Source organism: Grus americana, chromosome 16, assembly GCF_028858705.1.
Source record: "Grus americana isolate bGruAme1 chromosome 16, bGruAme1.mat, whole genome shotgun sequence".
NCBI classification, from domain to species: domain Eukaryota; kingdom Metazoa; phylum Chordata; class Aves; order Gruiformes; family Gruidae; genus Grus; species Grus americana.
Window position 1 is genome coordinate 17919896 of NC_072867.1, and position 18110 is coordinate 17938005.

The 18110-nt window shown below is 47.1% G+C and overlaps 1 long non-coding RNA gene across 3 annotated transcripts; it reads left to right on the forward strand.

Moving 5' to 3' along the window:
* The first annotated feature begins 704 nt into the window (after positions 1-704).
* LOC129213928 (uncharacterized) lies at positions 705-17591 on the forward strand. 3 transcript variants are annotated; one of them, XR_008579571.1, is made up of 12 exons: positions 705-1210; positions 9616-9672; positions 9776-9828; positions 10066-10121; positions 10207-10247; positions 10334-10472; positions 11741-11803; positions 12909-12994; positions 13101-13156; positions 13233-13272; positions 13351-13405; positions 17271-17591. It is a non-coding gene; the product is annotated as an uncharacterized LOC129213928 (long non-coding RNA). The 3 variants fall into 3 exon arrangements; XR_008579570.1 differs by lacking the exon at positions 17271-17591 and adding an exon at positions 13513-14505; XR_008579572.1 differs by lacking the exon at positions 17271-17591 and adding an exon at positions 13513-14505 and having other exon boundaries at positions 10066-10104.
* Positions 17592-18110: the final 519 nt, after the last annotated feature.

Below are 18110 nucleotides of genomic sequence, written 5' to 3' on the forward strand. Positions count from 1 at the left end.
AAGTGCGGAAGAGGTGGGTCTGCGCTTGGAGCTGGGTGTCCGGCAGTAAGACAAGAGTCTGCGTGCCCGGGACCGTCCTGGGCAACCCGAGAGAGACAGCAGGAGTGCTGTGGACAGGCCATGAGAAACGAAGCCGAAGGGGCAGCTGAGATGGCTGCGGGTAGCGGCTGAATCGGGATCAGATTACAACTGTACTGGGGAACTCCGGACAGCGTTAAGGATCCGGCAGCTCCGCTCTGTGGCGGCGCACGGGGGAACGAGGCGCGTTGCTATTCCACAGCGAGAAGCGTAAAATGCCTGTGTTGGCCACATTCGCGCGGCATGACGGGAGCGGTAGTCTCCCGGCACCGGGCTTCCTGTCGGCCATGTTGGCCTGCGGGGCACGATGGGAGTAGTAGTCTTTTGACACTGGGTTAGCGTTACGTTAGAGTAGGATTTAGGGGTATGAGTCAGGGCCAGAGAAGGGAACTAAAGCAGTGTGGAGACAGTGTGGGAAAAATTAGAGTCTTTGAACTAGGGGATAGTTCGGGGGGGGGGGGGGCCTGCGCAGTTACCTGGCCGCTTGGTAACTGTTGCAGCTTTTTGCAGGTGCTGGCAGTTGAAGGAGCACCACAGTTGGGAACTCTGCAGAGAGCTCAGGCTGGCCACAGAGGACGAGCTGTGACTCGCACCTTGGGCATAGCTAAGTCCTGGGGCTGCATTGCGTGCTGGGGAGGCTGGGCAGGTGGAAGGCGGTTGTGCCCTGCTTGGGGATGGGGAAGACTCTGTGGCAGTCCGCATGCTGCTGGGTGGAAGGAGGTGGAGTTTGCTTCTGTGATGCCAAAGATGATTGTTTGCTGAGCAGTGGGAATTTGAGTCGTGTGCCGAGCGGTTAAGTAGCTTGAGCTACAAATGCTCATTATGTGAGAAACAGGCTAAAATAAGGTCTGTTTTACATCATAAGAGGCATTTCCCCAGCTGCAGTATTTTATCTTTGTTCTGTGAGGCATTCCCTGGTTAGTCTTCAGAGTGGGATTTACTGGCCAGAGGAAAAGGTTTTTGAGGCACTGTTAGTGACTGCAGGAGGAATACTACCAGTTGTCACAAATGCTTCCCGCTCTCTGAGGAGGTTCCGCTTTCCTTAAGGAAAGGTTGGTTGGTGATAATAATTGTCACTTGCTCTGGATATTTGCTTGTGGAGCTGAGAAAACAAACAACAACAACAACAAAGGTAATTGGCCCTGATGCAGGTGCTTTAAAAAATTTACTTTCTCTGTTTATTTTGTTCGCTGTCCTTATTTTTAATTTATTTTCTTTACTTCTCCTAGTCCTTGTTGCTTTTAAAATGTTCTACATCTACTTTTATCCCATTGTGCCGTCTTTAGTTTTCATTTATTTCTTGTTCTTCCTTAGTGCCCCCTTTTTAAAAAATTTTCTTTCTACATCTCCATTCTAGCTTGTTGTCTCTATTTTTTAATATTTTCATCTCTTAATCCCTTGGCTTTTAAAATTTTGTTTCAATGTCTACTTTTATCTACTTTGCTGTCCCTATTTTAATTTTTTCTTGTCTGTCCCGTATCTCATTGCTTTTTAAATTTTCCCTCCACAACTGGTTTTATCAACATGCCTATCCTTATTTTTTTAATGCTTTCCTGTCTGTAGTTTAACACATCGCTCAGAAAATTTAATGAACTTTTATTCAGTTCATTGTCTTTATTTTTTATTATTTCTTGCATTTCCTTAGTGCCCTTGCTCTTTACATTTTCTGTCTATGTCTTCATTTATTTGGTTCGTTGTCCGTATTTAAGTCTTTCCCCTCTTAATCCCTTGGATTTTCTAATTTTGTTTCCATGTCTACTTTTATGCAACTTCCTGTCTCCATATTTTATTTCTTTCCTGTCATGTACCCTGTCACTTTTAAAATTTACTTGCTATGTCTCCGCTTGTTTAGTTTGCTGTCCCTATTTTTAAAACTTTTTCCTCTCTTAATGCCTTGGCTTGTGATTTTTTTTAATGTCTACTTTTATGTCATTCCCTGTCTCTATTTTTTAATCTTTTCCTCTCTTAATCCCCATCACTTTTAACATTTACTTTCTGTGTTTCCGCTCATTTCATTTGCTGTCCTTGTTTTCTATTTTTTTCCTTTATTTCCCTAATCCTTGTTGCTTTTAATATTTTCTATGTCTCCTTTTATCCAGTATGCTGTCTGTATTTATATTTTTTCTTATCTGTCCTTTACACCTTTGCTTTTTAAATTTTCTTTCTATGTCCGCATTTTAGTTCAATGTTCTTATTTTTCAATTTTTTAATTTTCTTAATCCTTCTCTTTTTGAAATGTCCTTTCTATTTCTACTTTTATCCCATTCACTGTCTATATTTTTTATTTGTTTCTTGTCTTTCCTTGGTGCCGTTGCTTTTTAAATTTTCTTTCTATGTCTACTTTTATCAAGCTCCCACCCCTATTTTTTTAATTCTTTCTTGCCTGCCGTGTACCCTGTAGGTTTTTAAATTTACTTTATATGACAACAGTTTAGTCCCTATTTTTTTATTTTTTCCTTTATATTCTTGATCCTGTCACTTTAAAATGTTCTTTCTACGTCTACTTTAATCCAGTTCCTGTTTATTTTTTAATTCTTCCCCATCTGTCATGAACCGCTTTGCTTTTTCAGTTTTCTTTCTATGTCTACTTTTATCTAGTTAACTGTGCCTATTTTTAATTTTTACTTTTCGTTTTGAAATTTTGTTTCTAGGTGTGCTTTCATCTCATTTTCTGTCCCTATTTTTATTTTTTTTCCTGTATCCTGTTGCTTTTAAAATTTTCGTTCTATGTCTACTTTTATCGAGATGTCTCTCCCTGTGTTTTGTTTCCTGTCCTGTACCCCATTGCTTTAAATGTTTCTTTCCTTTGCTATTTTTATCCAGTTTGGTGTCTTTTATTTTTCAATTCATTCTAGTCTGTCTTGTACCCCATTGCTTTTGATATTGTCCATGTCTATTTAGGGTTTCTTGCTATTTTTAAATTTTTTTCTTCTTTCAATGTCCTCGGGTTTTAATTTCTGTTTCTATGTTTACTTTTATGTATTTTTATGTCCCTGTTGTTTACTATTTCCCTGTCTATCCTCTATGTCATCACTTTTAGAAGTTTTATTTCTATGTCTACTTTTATCAAGGTGTCTAACTATTTTTTTTTTTTTTAATTTCCTGTCGGTCCTGTGTTGCTGTTATGGATTTATGCGCATAAATCCCTGGGATCCCACTGAACACAAAAGTCCAAGTGAAGGTTTCCAACTACACTTTTATTAGTTCTGAGGTGACGGATCGAGCTGGGTGCCACCAGAGAGGGACCCCTACCCCAATTAACGCCTCTCGATTACACCCATACCATCCATTGGCCCATCCCCGAGCCCAATCGCTTAATTCTTGGTTTCTTACTGGTTTTCCCTGTCGCAGGGCTGGCCGCCTTCTGAATTTACTTCATTCTCTTGGAATTGTCTCCTTGGTCCTCCAGCTCATATCTGTTGAATTCAGCGCATTCTTTGTTAGCAGCATTAGTTTTATCAAAAAGTTTACTCTCGGTCAGCTCTTGTGGTCTAAGGCTTCAGCCACTTTAGCTGCTAATGCTAGGCCACTAATGCTAACTGAGACTATTCAGAGGGACAAATATAGTTAATTAAATTTCTTCTATAACAGTCATGTTCCTTTTAAGTTTTTTTCTTTTTCTACTTTTATCCAGTTCACCATCTTTATTTCTTATTTCATTCTAGTCTGTGCTGTATCCTATCACTTTTAAAATTTTGTTTCTATGTCTTTAGCTTGCTGTTCCTGCTTTTTAAGTTTTTCCTTTATTTCCTTAATCTTGTTGCTTTTTTCATTTTTTCTTCTGTCTGCTTTTATCTATTTCCTGTCCCTGTTTTTTAATTCTTTCTTGTCTGTTGGGTTCTCTCTCATTTTTAAAATTTTCTTTATATCTCCATTTATTTAGTTTGTTGTCTTTTTTTTACTTTTTTTTTTCCTTTAATGCCCTCATTTTAATTGTGTTCCTATGTCTACTTTTATCTAGTTTTCTGTCTCTGTTTTTTTTAAATTTTTTCTCCACTGCCTTGCACCCTTTTGCTTGTAAAATTTTCTTTCTATATTTGCTTTTATCAAGCTCTCTATCCCTATTTTTTAATTCTTTCTTGTTTGTCACGTATCCTGTTACTTTTTAAATTTTCTTTGTATTTTTTTTTTCTCTCTCGGTTCATCCCAAGGCTTTAGAGAGTCTCCTCGGCACGCTTTTATCTCTAGAGCGTAATTTGTATCCCTCTCGGTTTGTCAGAACATCTCCTCAGGTCATCCCTCTTCCTCAGAGAGGTCTTTTTGTCCTCTCCTCTGTCTCGCTCACCTCACATTGGTCAGCATCTCCCCGACGACATCCGCGCTCTGGTCAAATCCCCTCCCAAGTACATTTTTGCCCTCGATCCTTCTTCTGCCTCTTTGGCCACCTCAGCACCCTTCTATTTCCATCACAAAGCTATTAGACGTTATCGAATTTCTCTTTGGTATATGGTACTCCAAAGATATCTACCGCCGACTCAGATCTCGTCTTGAGTTTTTTGGAGAAGGCGACAGCCTTCATCCCTTTTTATCGATGCATCTCCCACAGTGTTTTTTGTGTTTTGCAATTCATTTTTGTTCTAGCTACTTAGGTGTTAATTAGGCTGCTTCACAGAGTTTCTGATACCTTTTTTGTATTTCCATGGGGTTTTGGTGTTTCCTGTCCTTTGGGACTCACCTGGATCTGTGAAGGGAGTCAGAGAGACCGTCGAGGTTACTCTGAATTGTCAACAATTTGCAGTAAATCATTTACTTGGCAACCAAAGATATTTTTGAGAAGGGATTCTTACAGAATCTATTTCTGCTTTGTCATTCAGTCTTATCCAGAATGGAGTCCTGGTAGAAGTTAGGCGGCATGCGTGGTTTTGCTAGAAATGATGCGTAACCCCATAGCATTTGGGTTTTTTTTAATAGGAAACTAAAGCACTATTTTTTTTATAATAACATTGTTATTACATTTAATGTACTACTTTCCTACATAGTTTAGTATGACTTTTATCTTTTTCTATGTCCCTGAACAATTAATTTTAATTATGTACCTAGTCACATTGCTGATATAATAGATGTAACTGAAATGAAAGAGCAGGTATCATCATTTCCAGCAAGAGCCACTTTCTTCACTCAGCATGTCACATGCTGTAAACTTAAGGCAGCTCAGAAAACCCACTGCACTGCCTCCAGCTGCCTTTAAGCCTTGTGGTGGTCAGCCCCTCCCCTTTCCCAGGGGATGGTGGGAAGGGCGGTGGGAAGGGCGGTGGGCCGGGTCAGGGGTATATGAGCCACAGGCCTCTTGCCAGGGAACTCATTCTGCTTTTGGGCTTCTCTGGTGCTGGTGGCTTGCTGTTCCTTCAGTCAATGGCAGTTTTTGAGCTGGATCAGCTCTTTGGGTAGATGTGTTTTGGCATTCAGAGAAGCAGAAGTGTCTGAGGTAAGAGATTCAGGGCTAGGTAAGGTTAAGCAGTGTATGTAGTAGAAAGTACACTTGTATGCAGGTTTTGTTTGGGTGTGTTTTTGTTTGTTAGGGGTTTTTTTTCAGATCAGTAATTCTGTATTGAAGATTCACATTTTTGTAAGATGATTTAATAGCATGCAGTTGTGCTCAGAGACATGCTGGGTGCACTACAGCATGCTCAAAGCCTAGAGGAGATGAGCCAGGGGCTCCGGATGCAACAGGAACCACCAGGGTAACACAGGGAAGATACATCAAAAGAATTCTACCTAATAAGTCAGCACCATCAGGGGCACAACTGAAATGCCTCTACACGAATGCATGGGGAATAAATGAGGAGCTGGAGACGTGTGTGTGCCTGCAAGGCTATGACCTTATTGGCATTACAGAGATGTGGTGGGATAGCTCCTATGACTGGAGTGTTGGGATCGAAGGGTACAGGCTCTTTAGGAAGGACAGGCAGGGCAGAAGAGGAGGGGGCGTCGCCCTTTACGTCAATGACTAGCTGGAGTGCATGGAGCGCCACCTGGGGATGGATGAGGAGCCCACCGAGAGCCTATGGGTCAGGATTAAAGGAAGGACAGGGGACATCACAGCGGGGGTCTGCTTCAGGCCACCTGACCAGGGGGACCGAGCAGATGAAGCCCTCTATAGGCAGATAGGAGCAGCCTCACGCTCACAAGCCCTGGTCCTTACGGGGGACTTCAGCCACCCTGACATCTGCTGGAGGGACAATGCAGCTGAGCGCAAGCAATCCAGGAGGTTCCTGGAATGTATTGATGACAACTTTCTCCTCCAAGTGATAGAGGAGCCCACGAGGAGAGGTGCCATGCTGGACCTTATTCTCACCAATAAGGAGGGCCTGGTAGGGGATGTCAAGCTCAAGGGCAGCCTTGGCTGCAGTGACCACGAAATGGTGGAATTTGGGATCCTCAGGGCAGCGAGGAGGGCGTGCAGCAAGCTCACTATCCTGGACTTCAGGTGAGCAGACTTTGGCCTCTTCAGGGATCTGCTTGGTAGCATACCATGGGACAAAGCCCTGGAAGGAAGAGGGGCCCAAGACAGCTGGTTAATATTCAAGGGTCACCTCCTCCAAGCTCAGGAGCGATGCATCCCAACAAAGAGGAAGTCAAGCAAAAACACCAAGAGGCCCCCATGGGTGAACAAGGAGCTCCTGGGCAAAGTCAAACAAAAAAAGGGAGCCTTCAGAGGGTGGAAGCAAGGGCAGGTAGCCTGGGAAGAATACAGAGAAACTGTCTGAGCAGGCAGGGATCCAGTTAGGAAAGCCAAAGCCCTGATAGAAATTAGTCTGGCAAGGGATGTCAAGGACAACAAGAAAAGCTTCTATAGGTATGTTAGTGATAAAAGGAGGATGAAGGAAAATGTGGGTCCCCTCCAGAATGAAACGGGTGAGCTGGTTACCCAGGATATGGAGAAGGCTGAGGTACTCAAAGACTTCTTTGCTTCAGTCTTCACTGGCAAGTGCTTGAGCCACACTGCCCAGGTCACAGAAGGCAGGGACTGGGAGAATGCAGAACCGCCCACTGTAGGAGAAGATCAGGTTTGAGAATAAGTAAGGAACCTTAAGGTGCACAAGTCCATGGGACCTGATGAGATGCATCTGCGGGTCTTGAGGGAACTGGCGGATGAAGCGGCCAGGCCACTCTCCATCATAGTTGAGAAGTCCTGCCAGTCCAGTGAAGTTCCCATTGACTGGAAGAGGGGAAACATAACACCCGTTTTTAAGAAGGGTAAAAAGGAAGACCCAGGGAACTACAGGCCGGTCAGTCTCATCTCCGTGCCTGGCAAGATTATGGAGCAGACCCTCCTGGAGACTATGCTCAGGCACGTGGAAAATAAGGAGGTGATTGGTGACAGCCAACATGGCTTCACTAAGGGCAAATCGTGCCTGACAAATTTGGTGGCCTTCTATGATGGGGTGACAGTGTCGGTGGATAAGGGAAGGGCAACTGATGTCATCTACCTGAACGTGTGCAAAGCATTTGACGCTGTCCTGCACAACATCCTTGTGTCTAAATTGGAGAGACACGGATTTGATGGATGGACCACTCGGTGGATAAGGAGTTGGCTGGATGGTCGCGCTCAAAGAGCTGCAGTCAATGGCTCAATGTCCAAGTGGAGAATGGTGACGAGTGGCGTTCCTCGGGGGTCAGTACTGGGACCGGCACTGTTTAACATCTTCGTCGGCAACGTGGACAGTGGGATCGAGCGCACCCTCACCAAGTTTGCCGACGACACCAAGCTCTGTGGTGTGGTCGACACGCTGGAGGGAAGGGATGCCATCCAGAGGGACCTTGACAGGCTGGAGAGGTGGGCCCGTGCAAACCGCATGAAGTTCAACAAGGCCAAGTGCAAGGTCCTGCACGTGGGTTGGGGCAATCCCAAGCACAACTACAGGCTGGGTGAGGAATGGATTGAAAGCAGCCCCGAGGAGAAGGACTTGGGGGTATTGATTGACGGGAAGCTTGGCAGTGTGCACTTGCAGCCCAGAAAGCCAACTGTGTCCTGGGCTGCATCAAAGGAGGTGTGACCAGCAGGTCGAGGGAGGTGATCCTGCCCCTCTACTCGGCTCTTGTGAGACCCCACCTGGAGTACTGCATCCAGCTCTAGGGGCCCCAGTACAGGAGAGACACTGAGCTGTTGGAGAGAGTCTAGAGGAGGGCCACGAAGCTGACTGGAGGGCTGGAGCACCTCTCCTGTGAGGACAGGCTGAGGGAGTTGGGATTGTTCAGCCTGGACAAAAGGCGGCTCTGGGGAGATCTAATTGCGGCTTACCAGTTTCTGAAGGGGGCCTACAGGAAAGATGGTGAGGGACTGTTTCTCAGGGAGCGTAGTGACAGGGCAAGGAGTAATGGGTTTAAGCTGAAGGAGGGTCAATTTAGATGAGATCTTAGAAAGAAATTCTTTACTGTTAGAGTGGTGAGGCACTGGAACAGGTTGCCCAGAGAGGTTGTGGATGCCCCATCCCTGGAAGTGTTTAAGACCAGGTTAGATGAGGCTTTGGGCAATGTGGTCTAGTGGAGGGTGTCCCTGCCTGCAGCAGGGGGGTTGGAACTAGATGATCTTTAAGGTCCCCTCCAACCCAAACCATTCTATGATTCTGTGTCAGGCAGGACAGTTCCAGCCTGTGTCTGTGTTGCATTTCTTGTGTAGCCTGTCTCCTGCATCTTAGACCTTCCTCGGCTCCCCATATCTTTGTTGCTCTTTGTGCTCAAGGACCATGACATGCTTCTCAGGCACCATCCCTAGGGTCTCAAATGCCTGTACTCATTGCCATAGTGCCAGTTGGGCGCTGCTTCTTGTGCATAAAGTGTGCAGTGGTCTTGAATGTCAGAAGTTTTAGTCCTTTTCTGTGCTGCTGTTCCAAGCTGTGTCAGCAGCTCTGTTCTCTAGCTGTCTGTTTTCAGGGAAGGGACTTCTTCCCTGCATCCTTATGTTCTTAGGCCTTGAAGACAGGCTTCTTGCACATCCATCATCTCTGTTTTGACAGTAACTTCTTGTAACAGGCTCTTAAGTTCAATTCTTTTCTGGGGCTACCATAGAGCCTCCTCGCCTCACCATTGTGGCCCTGTAGGTCATCTTGCTTGGCAGCATCTCTGGTCCAGGAGTCATTCTTCTTGTTGAGAGTTCTCTCATCTTTGAGTTGCATTGTTTGTAGTGTTGGTGTGAGCGTGTGTATGCGTTTGACTTGGAGCTGCTCTGCCTGGGGTGTAGAGTCAGGGTTAGGCGGAAAGGCAATAAGAGTCTATGGTTAATATGTCAATATGCTCAGACTGTTTAGGGAAAGGTTGCATAGTCACCTTGGATGGAATAGGCATTGGCCAGCTGTGTGGATGGTCACTTTGATAGTGTTTTATGGAGATGATTGAAGCCACCTGGGATGGGCTGTTCAGCGGTCACAAAGCAGATTGAATCTCAGAGGTGTTAAGGCTTGTATGTGTGGGGGTTTTTGAATGACGGTCTGTAGTTTGGCTCTAGATTGTGTTCCAAAATGTAAACAAGGCCTCTGGAATTGTTTGCTATCACTCAGCATCCAGGTGACTTCTTTAATTCTTTTTTTTTATTTGTAGAGACACAAGGTGCGCACCAAGGAGCAACGGAGGAGGTGGGCCGAGCACTGTAAGAAGGTGGGTCGGTACATGGTGTTGAAGGGAAGATATGACCGGTAGCTGTATGACTACATTAAGATTTGTGGTGGTCTTTTTTTTTTTTTTTTTTCTTATTTTGAAGGTGTGAAGTGATGAGCAAAGCAGGATATTGGCCCTGGCGGTGACTCAGGCCGGGTGAGCAGTGACTAGCGGGATGAAGTAGAAGTTACTTTTCGGGTATCGTATTGTTGGTGAAGTTACAAGCATCCCTTGTTTTGAGTATTATAGGTGGTATGCAGGCTTTGGCGTAGCGGACCAAAATGATGGGGGCTGAGCAAGTGGTCAAGGAGTGGGAGACAAGAATTGCTGCGGGCAGACCACGGTTTCAGGTGGCATCTCAATATGCAACTTTTGCTTTGGTTTTTTTTGCAGGTGCCACACGTAGCCTTGGAGGCACGAAGCCGTATGAAGGTGAGCGGTCCGAGAAGGTGAGGCGGTGGTGAGTTTGGTTGGTGTCTAATAGCAAAGTATGATATGGCAACTTGGTTAAGCATTTACCTTCTGGTTTCGCAGGCACTGTACGGGCTGCCTTTGGAACAGGGGAAACATTTGAGGTGAGCTGAAATAGTAGTGAGGAGGGTTATGGGTCTGGTGACCGCTCAGAAGCATAATAGTAATTTTGTGTCTCTTGTTGTCTTAGTTACAACCAGCAGTGATGGCTGCAGCGTCCGTTGCTGGAACGAGCAGGAGAGTAGAACGCCACGGCCCTTTTGAGGAAGGGGCTGGTATGGGAGAGGTTGCTGTCAAATGGTGTGATGCTGATGGCTGGCACTGTTTTGGTTGGTTTTTTTTATTGTAGATGATGAAGAATAACATGGTGACTGCAGGAACATCCCACTTAGCCAATGTGTGGTGTGAATGTTTTTTGTTGAGGAGGGATTCAGATCCCCAGCCCTCTGAGAGCTAAGTTAAGGGAGTGGGATGAAAATGGGAGGAGGTTGGGAGGTGCAGGGGAGGGGTTTTATGGTTAGTGCAGGGGAGAGGGCTGTCTGGGATCAGTTCCCTTTAGCCAGGCAAAGGGAGCGGATTACTTGTCAGCGCAATGCTAGGCTGGGCAGGGCAGTTCCAGCCTGCGCCTGTGGTATGTTTGTTGTGTGTCTTGTCATCTCTGTCTTAGTCCTTCCTCGGGTCTCGATGCCCTCTTTGCGCTCGAGGGGCACGACACGCTTCTCGGGTGCCGTCCCTAGGGTCTCAAATGCCTGTACTCATCGTCACAGTGCCAGTCGGGCACTTCTTTGCTTGGGTAGCAATCTTACAGCGTGGATCGGTCTTGCGTCTTGGAAGTTTCTGCTGGGTCCTCTTTTTGCAGCATAATCCCAGGCTGCATCCATAATCTCCAGCCATCTGTTTTCAGACTTGTAAAGGGGGCTTCTTCCCTACATCCTTACGTTCTTAGGTCTTGAAGACCGACTTCTTGCCGCATCCCTCATCTCGGTTTTGACCATAACTTCTTATAACGGGCCATCACAGCCAATTCTTTTCTGGGGTTGCCATGGAGCTTCCTCACCCGGGCCTTGCGCCCTGTAGGTTGTCTTGCTTGCCATCGTCTCCGGTCTGGGAGTCATTCTTCTTGCTGAGAGTTTTCTTTCATCCTTGAGTTGCATTGTTTGGGTCTGCGTGTGTGTGTTCATTGTGGTGTGGAGCTGCTCTGCCCGGGGGTGTCGAGTCAGGGTTAGGTGGAATAGCTGTAAGAGCGTATGGTTAGTATGTTGATATGTCCCGACTGCTTGGGCAAAGGTTGTGTAGTCACCTCACTTTGAGTAACTGTTAGCAGGCTGCGTGGAGCGACATTTCCATAGTGTTTTGCGGAGATGATGGGAGCCACCTGGGAGGGGGTGTTCAGGGATGATGAAAGCAGATTGACTCTCAAAGGTGTCAAATGCTTGTCTGTGTGGGGCTTAAAGTTTGGGGGTGTTTTTTAATGGCGGCTTATAGTCAGGCTCTAGATGGTATTCCTAAATGGGAACAAGAGCTTTGGAATTGTTCAGCTATCACTCAGCATCCGGGTGACTTGTTTAATAATTTGGGGTGGCTTTTTTTTTTTCAGATGCAGACAGACAAGGCGCACAGCAAAGAGCGGCAGAGGTGGCGATCAGAGTGCCATAAGAAGGTGGGTCAGGACAAGTTTGGGAGTTGCAGGGGATGGATTTTAAAGTTAGCATATGGGAGAGGGCTGTCTGGGAGCAGGCCCCTTTGGGCAGGCCGAGGGAGCAGGTTACTTGTCAGCACCATGCTAGACTGTGCTGGGCAGGGCAGTTTCAGCCTGTGTCTGTGGTATATTTCTGTATCTTGTGTTCTGTGTCTTAGCCCTTCCTCAGGTCTCAATGCCCTCTTTGTGCTCAAGGGGCACAGCATGCTTCTCAAGTGCCATCACTAGGGTCTTGAATGCCTCTACTCATGGGCGTAGTGCCAATCGGGTGCTTCTTTGCTTGCGTAGCACGCTTACAGTGTGGATCGGTTGTGCATCTCAGAAGTATTGGCTGGATCCTCTTTTTGCAGCCTCTTCCTAGGCTGCTTTGGGAGCTCTGCTCTCCAGCCATCCCTTTTCAGGGACCAGGGCTTCTTCCCTGCATCCTTACATTTGTAGGTCTTGAAGACCAGCTTCTTGCGCATCCATCATCTCGGGTTTGACAGTAACTTCTTACAATGGGCAATCACAGCCCATTCTGTTCTGGGGTTGCCGTAGAGCTTCCTCATCTGGGTGTTGCGCCCTGTAGGTCATCTTGCTTGGCAGCATCTCTGGTCCGGGAGTCCTCCTTCTTGCTGAGAGTTTTCTCTCATCTTTGAGTCACCTTGTTTGTTGTGTTCTGTGTAGTGTCGGTCTGTGTGTGTGTGTCTTGGGCGTGGAGCTGCTCTGCCTGGGGGTGTCAAGGCAGGATTAGGCGGTATAGCCATAAGAGTGTGTGTGGTTAGTACGTTGATATGCCCAGTCTGGAATCGTTTGGCTCTCGCTCAGCATCTGGGTGACTTGTTTCAATAATTTGGTGGGGTTTTTTTGTCAGAGCAGCAGAGGAGGTGAGCAGAGCGCCATAAGAAGGTGGGTTGGCCAGTGGTGTCAGAGGGAAGATGTGGCTGGTGGTTATATGACTGCATTAGGATTTGTGTGGGATTTTTTTTTTTTTATTTTGAAGTCGCAAAGCTGGATAGCGGTGCGGGAGCTGACTCAGGCCAGTGAGCAGTGACTAGTGTGCTGAAGTACAGCTGTTATTTTTCAGGTGTCACATTGCTGGCTAAGTTAAAGGTATCCCTTGTGTTTTCTAAGTGGGATGCAACCATGGCAGCCCTAAATGACAGAGGCCAGGTGAGCAAGCAGCTGAGGTAAAGGAGGGGGAGGGTAGGAATTGGTGTGGGCAGGCTGGGGTTTTGGGCACTGTCTCAGCATGTGCCTTTTGCTTTGTTTTTTGCAGGTGCCGCAGGGAGCCTCGGAAGGGTGAAGCCACGTGCCGACGAGCGGTCCGAGAAGGTGAGGCGGTAGTCAGTGTCTAAAAGCACAGCACTATATGGCACCTAGTTTGAGTGTTTCCCTCTGGTTTTTGCAGGCGCTGTGTGGCCACATTTGGAACTGGATGCCCGTTTGAGGTGAGCTGGAAGAATAGCGAGGGTGATCATGGGAGCGGTGACTCCTCACCAACATAGGAGTAATTTTGTGTCTCTTAGCATCTTAGGTGCCACAAGCGATGACGACCGCAGCGTCTGTCTCTGGAACGAGGAGGTGAGTGGAAAGCCACGGTGCTTCTGAGGGAGGGGATTGTTGTGGGAGAGGATGGTGTTGACTGGTGCGATGGCAACTGATGGCACTGTTTGGTTGTTTGTTTTGAGTTTGAAGAGGATCCAGGCAACTGCAGGAACGTCCCAGTTAGCTGATGTGTGATGTGCACATTGTTGATTGTGGATGGATTCAGATCCTCAGCCCTCTGAAAGCTAAGTTGAGGGACTGTGGCTGGGGAGGGAGTGGGCTGACAAGGGGGCAAGTCTGGGGGTTGCAGGTGAGGGGTTTCATGGTTAGCATAGGGGAGAGGGCTGTCTGGGAGCAGTCCCATTTGGGTGAGCCAAGAGAGCGGGTTACTTGCTAGTGCCATGCTAGACTGTGCCGGGCAGGGCAGTTCCAGCCTGAGTCTGAGTTGTTGTGTAGCTCGTCTTCTGTGTCTTAGCCCTTCCTCCGGCTCTCAATGCCCCTTTTGCTCTCCAGGGGCATGGTGCGCTTCTCAGGTGCCATCCCTAGGGTCTCTAACGCCTCTACTCATTGGCGTAGCGCCAGTCGGGCACTTCTTTTCTTGCATAGCAAGCTCTATAGCGTGGATCGGTCTTGCATCTTGGAAATTTCTGCTGGGTCCTCTTCTTGCAGCCTCTTCCCAGGCTGCATTGGGACCTCGGCTCTCCAGCCATCCCTTTTCAGGGACCAGGGCTTCTTCCCTGCATCCTTTACATTCTTAGGTCTTCTTGCGCATCCATCATCTCGGGTTAGATGATAACTTCTTATAATAGGCCATCACAGTCCATTCTTTTCTGGGGTTGCCATAGAGCTTCCTCATCCGGGCATTGCGCCCTGTAGGTCATCTTGCTCGGCAGCATTTCTGGTCTGGAAGTCCTCCTTCTTGCTGAGAGTTTTCTCTCATCTTTGAGTTGCATTGTGTTCTGTGTAGTGTTGGTCTGTGTGTGTGTGTCTTGGGCGTGGAACTGCTCTGCTCGGGGGTGTCGAGCCAGGGTTAGGTGGAATAGCCATAAGAGTGCCTGGAACCTGGTTAGCCTATGTGTGGTGCATATGTCTTCTGTCCGAGATAGCTTTCAGAGGGCCGGGGATCTGGAACCAAGTTGAGGGATCGTGGCTGGGGAGGGAGGGGGATGAGAATGGGATGAGGTTGGGAGTTGCAGGGGCAGGGTTTTATAGTTTAGTGTAGGGGAGAGGGCTGTCTGGGACGAGACCCTTTTGGGTGGGCCAAGGGAACAGGTTACTTGTCAGCACCATGCTAGACTGTGCCGGGCAGGGCAGCTCCAGCCTGTGTCTGTGGTATGTTTGTTGTGTATCTTGTCTTCTGTGTTTTAGCCCTTCCTCAGGTCTCAGTGTCCTCTTTGCACTCAAGGGGCACAGCATGCTTCTCGGGCACCATCGGCTAGGGTCTCGAATGCCTCTACTCATTGGCCTAGTGCCAATCGGGTGCTTCTTTGATTGCATAGCAAGCTTTACAGCATGGATCGATCTTGTTTCTCAGAAGCTTTCAGTGGGTCCTCCTTTTGCAGCATAGTCCCAGGCTGTGTCAGGAGCTCCAACACATTTTCAGCCATCCAGTTTTTAGGGACTGGGTCTTCCTCCCTGCACCCTTACGTTCTTAGGTCTTGAAGACCAGCTTCTTGACATATCTGCCATCTTGGTTTTGACTGTAACTTCTTATAATGGGCCATTACAGTCCATTCTTTTCTGGGGTTGCCATAGAGCTGCCTCGCCTGGGCGTTGCACCCTGTAGGTCATCTTGCTCGGAAGCATCTCCTGTCAGGGAGTTGTCCTCCTTGCTGAGAGTTTTCTCTCATCCTTGAGTCACATTGTTTATAGCATTGGTCTGTGTGTGTGTGCACATTTTGGTGTGGAGCTGCTCTGCCCGGGGGTGTCGAGTCAGGGTTAGGTGGAATAGCCATAAGAGTGCATGGTTTGTATGTTGATATGCCCAGACTGCTTGGGCAAAGGTTGTGTAGTCACCTCGCATCAAGTAGCTGTCAGCAGGCTCTGTGGAGTGTCATTTCCATTGTGTTCTGTGGAGATGATGGGAGCCACCTGGGAGAGGGTGTTCAGGGATGGTGAAAGCAGATTGACTTTCAAAGGTGTCAAATGCTTGTCTGTGTGGGGCTTAAAGTTTGGGGTTTGTTTTTTTTTTTTTTCTTCTAATGGCAGTGTGTGGTTGGAATGTAGATGCTATTCTCAAATGGAAAGGAGATCTCTGGAATTGTTCAGCTATTGCTCTGCATTCGGGTGACTTCTTGTTTTGGTTTAGCCCCAGCCGGCAGCTGAGCACCATGTGGCTGCTCGCTTCCCCTCCTCTTCCCCCCACCTTGTAGGACAGGGAGGAGAATGGGGAAGCCCCTCCCCAACTGGCCCCCCCTTTTATACTGAGCATGATGTCACATACCCCTTTGGCTAGTTTGGGTCACCTGTCCTGGCTGTGTCCCATCCCAGCTTCTGGTGAAAATTAACTGTACCCTATCTAAACCCAGGGCACTTGTTTAATAATTGGTTGATGGTTTGTTTTTTTTTTTTACCTGTGGGAGGGACAAGATGCACAGTCCTGACAATTTTTCACAAGCATAACAGTAATTTTGAGTGTCTTGGTGTCTTAAGTATCATAATTGGAGTGCAAAGCAGGGATATAAATCTGCGTGCCCTTGAAAGGGGAGCCCTGCCCAGAAATTGAGGTGCACAGCAGGGAAAGGTACCCATGCACCTCTTTTTGTGGTACGCCAGCCAGATAATTGGGGCACATCAGCTCAAAATCAAGGTGTTGTCACACACGTAGATTTTGTTACATGGCTGTAGTTTAGTAGCAATCAGGACTTACTTATTTTTTTGAGATAGATAACAATATTAGCTTACATAATTATTGATGGCACTTAAACATCAGCTAGTTTAACTAAGCTTTTCAATGGAATTTGTTACATTCAAAATAAATAGTAAGTTAGTTAAAGATTTGAGAGGGGCAAGGATGACCGGAAACTTACGGCAGGGTTGTACGTACAGATGCGGGTTAAATCACATGTCTAGACAGGCTGACAAACAATCCCAGATTGTTGCAGACAGGCAAATAGTTCTTAACCAAACTGTGCGTGCACACACATGTAGAGCTTAACCTATGATTACAATTTCCTTTTTCATGAGTTTCATGACACACTCACTTCTATGTGCTGGCATTTGTCAAAGGGTGGTCAGTGAACCCTGCAAAATCAGGCCTTTGAGTCCTTGCAAAACCATGGATGGATGATCTTTGAATCCTCTCAATCTCCCCTGCAAAGTATCTCAGCTCAGGGGAAATCCTGGGTCACACAGCCCATTGCCATCACAGGAACTTGGAGGTCTCACTTTGGGATCACCAGATGATCATGAGAGCATGGCCTTGAGTGGGTGTGTCACATCCCCTGTCATGCACCAGCTTCCAAGAACATCCAAAGATGTGATGACTACTCTAAGAGCAATGGGTGGTGGGACCCTCAAACATTAGGATACACATTTAGCAAAGGCCACCTGGTTAGTCAATGCCAGGTGACCTGCCAATCGAGCTGGCCCTGCCCAATCAAAACTTCCTTGTACTGTAGAAGGAGATAAAGTCCCCACAGCGCACGTGAAGAATACATTTGGGAAGACACGTCTGGGTTAGCCCTGCTTCGGACAAAAGCAAACCCATCCTTGGGACTGCTTTGCTCAGGCACCCGGGTCCACTTTGTGGGTGATGCAGAAGGATGGGGAAGTCCAGTGTGTGCCTCAAGGGGATTTGATTTTGGATGGGAATAGCCAATAAATAGCATTATGTGAATTGCTAAATAACTCTGCTATTGTATGTCATCGCTACTACAATTGCTATATGTTCTATCAATAGTATTGCCGCAAGAATCACCCAAATTAATGAAGGATGAACTTTGATGAAACCAAGCAAAGCGCAGCGATGATGGAACTAGAACTGACCTCAGCAACTGGCGCCCAGCAACTTCCTCAAAATCAACATCTTCAAGGTGCAGACCGTGAGCACGGACCACGTCAGCTACACCAGCCGTGAGCTCCGGAAGCAGCTGCAACAGTCCAACAGCATACACCGTGGCTCCTGCCCTGAGAGATTGTTATGGCAGATAGAGCCCAAAGCCATGGACTAAATGAACTCAATGTACATTTTAGAGGGATGGCCCGTAGCCTAAGGCAATGATGTCTGTGTGTCTAATTTTTATATATATATTATAAATATCTATTATTACATATATAAAAACAGAGAAGGGAAAGTGGTGGTGATTAATTGGAAGCATAGGATGAGGGCAGGATGTAGATGGTATAGAATGAAGGGTGGATAATATCTGGTTTTGGCTGGGATAGAGTTAAACTTCACCAGAAGCTAGGATGGGACACAGGCAGGACAGGCGACCCAAACTGGACAAAGGGGTGTTATATATCATGTGTTGTCATGCACAGCATAAAAGGGGGCTAGATGAGAGGGGCAGCACAGCTCCTGGATGGTCTGAGTGTGCAGCTCTCAGGGGAGAGGACCTTCATGGGCTCCAGCTGTGTGCTGGGGCTGGGCAGCCCAGGTGGGTCCAATGAGGATGGGGATGGGCCTAGTTTTTAAAAGGGCTGCAGCTGGGGAAGGGGCAGGGCAGCTCTTGCTGTAGCCACTGAGGATGGGGCTGGCCCTGCGGTGCCAAGGGCTCTAGCTGGGGAGGGGGTTGCCTGT